The sequence below is a fragment of the Schistocerca cancellata genome, chromosome 12 (genome assembly GCF_023864275.1).
Source record: "Schistocerca cancellata isolate TAMUIC-IGC-003103 chromosome 12, iqSchCanc2.1, whole genome shotgun sequence".
NCBI classification, from domain to species: Eukaryota; Metazoa; Arthropoda; class Insecta; order Orthoptera; family Acrididae; genus Schistocerca; species Schistocerca cancellata.
Window position 1 is genome coordinate 59,961,135 of NC_064637.1, and position 7,657 is coordinate 59,968,791.

General features: G+C 45.2%; 1 non-coding gene across 1 annotated transcript; it reads left to right on the forward strand.

Moving 5' to 3' along the window:
• The first annotated feature begins 2,499 nt into the window (after nt 1–2,499).
• Nucleotides 2,500–2,574, forward strand: Trnat-ugu (transfer RNA threonine (anticodon UGU)). The gene has a single exon. It is a non-coding gene; the product is annotated as a tRNA-Thr (tRNA).
• The last annotated feature ends 5,083 nt before the right edge of the window (nt 2,575–7,657 follow it).

Below are 7,657 nucleotides of genomic sequence, written 5' to 3' on the forward strand. Positions count from 1 at the left end.
CATAGTGCTCAGAGCCATTTGAACCATATTCGCATATTTCTGTGGTACGTTTGGCTTCGAATAATGGAGAGTCGGCTTTATTAGCCTGTTCAACTATCGAATGACGCTCAAACAAGACGCTTCGGAGGAGCGTGTCACGAATCCCGTCCGATAACCGAGACAGTCCCACTTTTCACAAAAACTTCCCGGTATCCCGAGAAAATACTTCGGGATACATAACTGTCGCGGGTTTTAATCGAGAAACAAAGTGTGTGCATTAGTATTTCTCAGTTAGCTAAATATTTGTGAAAAACAAGTTTCTTAGAAGTAGAGCCAAAGAAACCGTCACACCTGCCTAATACCCTGTAGGGCCTCCAAGAGCACGCACAAGTTCCTCACCACGACGTGGCATGCTCCCGACTAATGTCTGAAGTAGTGCTGGAGGGAACTAACACCATGAATCCTGCAGGGCTCTCCATAAATCAGCTTGCCCTAACAGTGTACACTCAAACAAAATCATAAATTTTAGTGTGGAATGTACCATTTTATTCTGATTACTGATCAGTAATATTACACGGGTTTTAGGATTAACAAATTGTACCTAAGTACCTAGCAAGTGACTAATCACTGGAGAAAATATATCCAGGCTGCTGCAATAAAAAGTATAAATCAGTCACCCTCTATTTTCATTTTCGTCATAATTGTTGTTGTTGTTGTTGTGGTCTTCAGTCCTGAGACTGGTTTGGTGCAGCTCTCCATGCTACTCTATCCTGTGCAAGCTACTTCATCTCCCAGTACCTACTGCAGCCTACACCCTTCTGAATCTGCTTAGTGTATTCATCTCTTGGTCTCCCTCTACGATTTTTACCCTCCACGCTGTCCTCCAACGATAATTTGTGATTCCCTGATGCCTCAGAACATGTCCTACCAACCGGTCCCTTCTTCTTGTCAAGTTGTGCCACCAACTCCTCTTCTCCCCAATTCAATGCCTCCTCATTAGTTATGTGGTCTACCCATCTAATCATCAGCATTCATCTGTAGCACCACATTTCGAAAGCTTCTATTCTCTTCTTGTCCAAACTATTTATCGTCCATGTTTCACTTTCATACATGGCTACACTCCATACAAATAGTTTTAGAAACGACTTCCTGACACTTAAATCTATACTCGATGTTAACAAATTTCTGTTCTTCAGAAACGCTTTCCTTGCCATTGCCAGGCTACATTTTATATCCTCTCTGCTTCGACCATCATCAGCTATTTTGCTCCCCAAATAGCAAAACTCCTTTACTACTTTAAGTGTCTCATTTCCTAATCCAATTCCCTCAGCATCACCCGACTTAATTCGACTACATTCCATTATCCTCGTTTTGCTTTTGTTGATGTTCATCTTATATCCTCCTTTCAAGACACCATCCATTCCGTTCAACTGCTCTTCCAAGTTCTTTGCTGTCTCTGACAGAATTACAATGTCATCGGCGAACCTCAAAGTTTTTATTTCTTCTCCATGGATTTTAATTCCTACTCCGAATTTTTGTTTTGTTTCCTTTACTGCTTGCTCAATATACAGGTTGAGTAACATCGGGGAGAGGCTACAACCCTGTCTCACTCCCTTCCCAACCACTGCTGCCCTCTCATGTCCCTCGACTCTTATAACTGCCATCTGGTTTCTGTACAAATTGTAAATAGCCTTTCGCTCCCTGTATTTTACCCTTGCCACCTTCAGAATTTGAAAGAGAGTATTCCAGTCAACATTGTCAAAAGCTTTCTCTAAGTCTATAAATGCTAAAAACTTAGGTTTGCCTTTCCTTAATCTTTCTTCTAAGATAAGTCGTAAGGTCAGTATTGACTCACGTGTTCCAACATTTCTGCGGAATCCAAACTGATCTTCCCCGAGGTCGGCTTCTACCAGTTTTTCCATTCGTCTGTAAAGAATTCGCGTTAGTATTTTGCAGCCGTGACTGATTAATAAAATGACGAAAATGGAAATAGAGTGTGACACCTATATGAAATAAAATCGCCATAACATCTGAGTTGTTTGCGTTAGGACGTTCAAACTGCATGGCTGGCCACAGGGCATGATGGGGATTAGTATGCACATGCATGGTTTGGTTTAGCGACGAGGCCCACTTTCATTTGGACGGGTTCGCCAATAAGCAAAATTGGCGCATTTGGAGGACCGAGAATTCAGATTTCGCGATCGAGAAGTCTCTTCACGCTCAAACAGGTGACTGTGTGCTGTGCAGCCTCCAATCACGGAATTATTTGTAATGATAATTAAATGGACACCCTAGCTGCAAACAGGCGTTGACATACTTCATTGGGGACATTACTCGTGGCAGATAAATCTATCAACTTCCGTACGAGTTCGGGCATTGCTTGCGAATTCGCACAAGAAGGTCAATGATGGGCAAACATCTATTAGGCGCACTACAAATGTAGTGGTGTGGACAGTTGGGAATGTGGGTCTCACTGGGAGTGTGGAAGGGATAAGTCCCCGCAGACGCACTATCCTCTGTGCCCTCGGTGGCTCAGATGGATAGAGCGTCTGCCATGTAAGCAGGAGTTCCCGGGTTCGAGTCCCGGTTGGGGCACACATTTTCAACATGTCCCCAATGAAGTATATCAATGCCTGAAACTTCCTGGAAGTTTAAAACTGTGTGCCGGACCGAGACTCGAACTCGAGATCTTTGCCTTTCGCGGGCAAGTGCTCTAGCGACTGAGCTACCCAAGCATGACTCACGCCCCGTCCCCACAGCTTTAATTCCGCCAGTACCTCGTCTCCTACCTTCCAAAATTTACAGATGCTCTTCTGCGAACCTTGCAGAACTAGCACTCCGCTGTAGAGTGAAAATTTCATTCTAGAAACAACCCCCAGGCTGGGGCTAAGCCATGTCTCTGCAATATCCTTTCTGCCAGGAGTGCTAGTTGGTTGGTTGGTTACTTTGGGGAAGGAGACCAGACAACGAGATCATCGGTCTCATCGGATTAGGGAAGGACGGGGAAGGAAGTTGGCCGTGCCTTTTGAAAGGAACCATCCCGGCATTTGCTTGGAGCGATTTAGGGAAATCACGGAAAACCTAAATCAGGATGGCCGGACGCGGGATTGAACCTTCGTCCTCCCGAATGCGAGTCCAGCAGGAGTGCTAGTACTGCAAGGTTTACAGAAGAGCTTCTGTAAAGTTTGGAAGGTAGAAGACGAGGTACTGGCAGAAGTAAAGTTGTGAGGACGGGGCGTGAGTCGTGCTTGGGTAGCTCAGTCGGTAGAGCACTTGCCCGCGAAAGTCAAAGGTCCCGAGTTGGAGTGTCGGTCCGGCACACAGTTTTAATCTGCCAGGAAGTTTCATATCAGCGCACACTCCGCTGTAGAGTGAAAATTTCATTCTATATCAGTGCCTGTTTGCAGCTAGGGTGTCCATTTAAGTATCATTTCATTCTAGCAAAGCTGCGACGTCATCAACGCTAACTGTTCTTTCGGGTACAGATACTACCGTCATATACAGGGTGTTACAAAAAGGTACGGCCAAACTTTCAGGAAACATTCCTCACACACAAAGAAAGAAAATATGTTATGTGGACATGTGTCCGGAAACGCTTACTTTCCATGTTAGAGATCATTTGATTACTTCTCTTCAAATCACATTAATCATGGAATGGAAACACACAGCAACAGAACTTACCAACGTGACATCAAACACTTTGTTACAGGAAATGTTCAAAATGTTCTCCGTTAGCGAGGATACATGCATCCACCCTCCGTCGCTTGGAATCCCTGATGCGCTGATGCAGCCCTGGACAATGGCGTATTGTATCACAGCCGTCCACAATACGAGCACGAAGAGTCTCTACATTTGGTACCGGGGTTGCGTAGACAAGAGCTTTCAAATGACCCCATAAATGAAAGTCAAGAGGGTTTGAGGTCAGGAGAGCGTGGAGGCCACGGAATTGGTCCGCCTCTACCAATCCATCGGTCACCAAATCTGTTGCTGAGAAGCGTACGAACACTTCGACTGAAATGTGCAGGAGCTCCATCGTGCATGAACCACATGTTGTGTCGTACTTGTAAAGGCACATGTTCTAGCAGCACAGGTTGAAATCATGATAACGTGCTCCATTGAGCGTAGGAAGTACAGTACATACTGACGAAACTAAAATGATCTCTAACACGGAAATTAAGCGTTTCCGGACACAATGTCCACATAAAATCTTTTCTTTATTTGTGTGTGAGGAATTTTTCCTGAAAGTTTGGCCGTACCTTTTTGTAACACCCTGTATAGGAATTGTGTGTGTGATGTTCCTCGATGACACAGTGACTACCGAACACTACCTGGAGGTTTTGGAAGACTATTTCTACCTCTTGTCCAAAGTGACCTTGATTTCGACAAGATGTGGTTCATGCGAGACGGAGATCGACCCCATCGAGGCAGGAGGGTGTTTGATGTCCTGAAGAAGCACTTTGGGGACCGCATTCTGGCTCTGGGGTACCCAGAGGACAGTGGCATGGGCCTCGATTGGCCGCGATGTTCTCCGGATCTGAACACATGCGACTCCTTTTTTGTGGGGCTATATTGAAGACAAAGTGGGCAGTAATAACCCCAAAACCATTGCTGAGCTGAAAACGGCCAGTCAGGTGGCTGGCACGCGTATCGAACATGTCGTAACCGAATATCTGTTTGCAGCTAATCTACTTTTTTTATGTAGCTCAATAATTGCCACTCTGTACATTCTTGTATAGGTTCTTCAGCTTTTACATTATCATAGAGCTATTCTCATCATAATCATCATCATCATCATCATTTAAGACTGATTATGCCTTTCAGCGTTCAATTTGGAGCATAGCCCCCCTTATACAGTTCCTCCATGATCCCCTATTCAGTGCTAACATTGGTGCCTCTTCTGATGTTAAACCTATTACTTCAAAATCATTCTTAACCGAATCCAGGTACCTTCTCCTCGGTCTGCCCCGACTCCTCCTACCTTCTACTGCTGAATCCATGAGTCCCTTGGGTAACCTTGCTTCTCCCATGCGTGTAACATGACCCCACCATCTAAGCCTGTTCGCCCTGACTGCTACATCTATAGAGTTCATTCCCAGTTTTTCTTTGATTTCCTCATTGTGGAAACCCTCCTGCCATTGTTCCCATCTACTAGTACCTGCAATCATCCTAGCTACTTTCATATCCGTAACCTCAACCTTGTTGATAAGGTAACCTGAATCCACCCAGCTTTCGTTCCCATACAACAAAGTTGGTCGAAAGATTGAACGGTGCACAGATAACTTAGTCTTGGTACTGACTTCCTTCTTGCAGAAGAGAGTAGATCGTAGCTGAGCGCTCACTGCATTAGCTTTGCTACACCTCGCTTCCAGTTCATGGTGTGGGTTCCTGGTTCATGGTGTGGGTTCCTCTAGTCATGTCCTAGTTCATGAACCACGGGCAACGTATGAGTGGCCAAGTAAGTGGTCCCGACAGTCGGGATACCAGTTACTTTGGAATAAGGCTGGGCATCTCGGACATATTCTGAGTCGTGGTCACCTTTGTGCTCATATGGCAAAGACTACCAAATCACCGGTTAGTCCCTCAGCCGTTAGGGGTAAAGCCCAATGGGACTCGGGGCAAGTAAGGCTAGCAACCTGCTTCCCTGATACTTTAAATATGATGCTGGCAGTAATCAGAGCTATTCTCAACTTCAAAATATAATGACAAGTGACAAGAAAGGTAAGTGGAAGTGTAGGAATGGGGTTGCATACAAACAGAGGTGTCCCGGTGTTTTCCTCTTCGGAATCTGGCCAGCCAAGCCCCTGCAGCAGTGCCAACAGCGTGCGAGACAATCATCGCGCTGTGGCATGTCAACCCCGCGGCCCGGCGAAGGCGCGGCCGGCTGTGTGGTGCGACAAGAAGCCAGCACCGCCTGGCGCTGACGTCACACCCGCATTGCCGAGGAGAGGAGGCAAAAAGCGCGCCCGCCAAAGGCAGCCGACACACACAGCGACGGCCACGGCGTGCCAGACCGGAGCGCACAGCACAGGGCGCGGTAAAGGCACGGGCCGCCCGGTCAAAGCCGCCGACTTCTTGCAACACGTACGGCCGGAATGCTCAGTACTCCGCGAGATGACACTGCGCGCCGAAAAAAAGCTAATCTCGGCGTGCCTTCTGTCTAAACGATCACACTTACGCCATTTGGTTACGCATTCTGTTAATTGCTTCTCTACAAGTACGCGAGTTCGCTGCAATTCACACTGAAGTGTTTGGCCAGAGCCTCTTTCTGAGTACTCCCACACTGTTCCACTCTCCAATAGCGCGTGGGAAAGACAAACACGTACATACAGGGTGTCTCTCATAAAACCGGTACCCCTCACGTCGGAGAGTCAAGTTCAGATGGTTTAGATGGCTCTGAGCGCTATGCAACATAACTTCTGAGGTCATCAGTCGCCTAGAACTTAGAACTAATTAAACCTAACTAACCTAAGGACATCACACACATCCATGCCCGAGGCGGGATTCGAACCTGTGACTGTAGCGGTCACTCGGCTCCAGACTGTAGCGCCTAGAACCGCACGGCCACTACGGCCGGCGAGAGTCAAGTAAGAATGAACTAAGTAATACTGTAAGTAGGCTCTTTAGGCTTTTATGTTGGTAACGCCATGTAGCGCTCTGTATGAAAATCACTGGCTGTGCTGTGTGCAGTCTGTGGCTGGTTTGCATTGTTCGAATATTTGCTATTGTAGTGTTGGGCAGTTGGATGTGGACAGAGCGTAGCGTTGGCAGTGTTGCCAATTTAGCGACTTTGTCGCTAGAAATGGCGACTTTTGCCTTCGTCTTAGCGACAAAAAAAACTTTTTAGCGACAAAAATTACTTAGCGACTTATCTGGCGACTTTTGGAGTACTGACGACTTTTGAAGTACAAATCAAAACTATTTTGGGCCAGATTTTAACTATAGAATGGGTACTACACAGACTTTGTTCTAGATTTACTAAGTTAAATTAAGTTCTTAGCAGATCATGTAGCATTGTTAAACGTTTAGTAAACCTGAATGTGGGAATTGCCTACAGAGTAAGAAAACCTTGACTATAGAACAATTCATTATTCATTACCCACTAGCCTGTTATCGTCGATAGCGTATCGATCTATAATTCTTCATCTTTTGAACTCCCTTTATTTTTCGAATTGACAAAAAACATACTTAATATTAAGTATAATAAAATACATTTCTGTCCAGCAACTTCCAATTTTTCGAAATTTTAACTCGCAGTCAAATTATTACCACATGCACAGTCATAAAGCAAGAACAATTCGGTGGGGGTATCTCGTTTTAAACAATGAACAGTAGGACTGATGTCGAGTTACCGAGTGATTAGATTGTTTCATGACCTCTAGTTCGCCCGAGTTTTAATATATTATTATAAACGATTATAAACTGGTGAAAATTATGTTGTGGTGGCTTACATAATGGATTTACCGCAGAAGAAGAAGCAGTACGCTCAAAAATATCGGGATGCGTGGGAAGCAGAACCTGAATTCAATGGGTGGCTGAAACCAGTCGTTGGAGACTTATCCAAGGCAAGTTGTTAAGTATGTCAACACTTTTATGCTAAATTGTGATATTAGAAAGCGTTCGAAAACTATTAAGCATAAACAAAAAATTGATTAAAAAAAAAACCTAACCTGTGAAAATT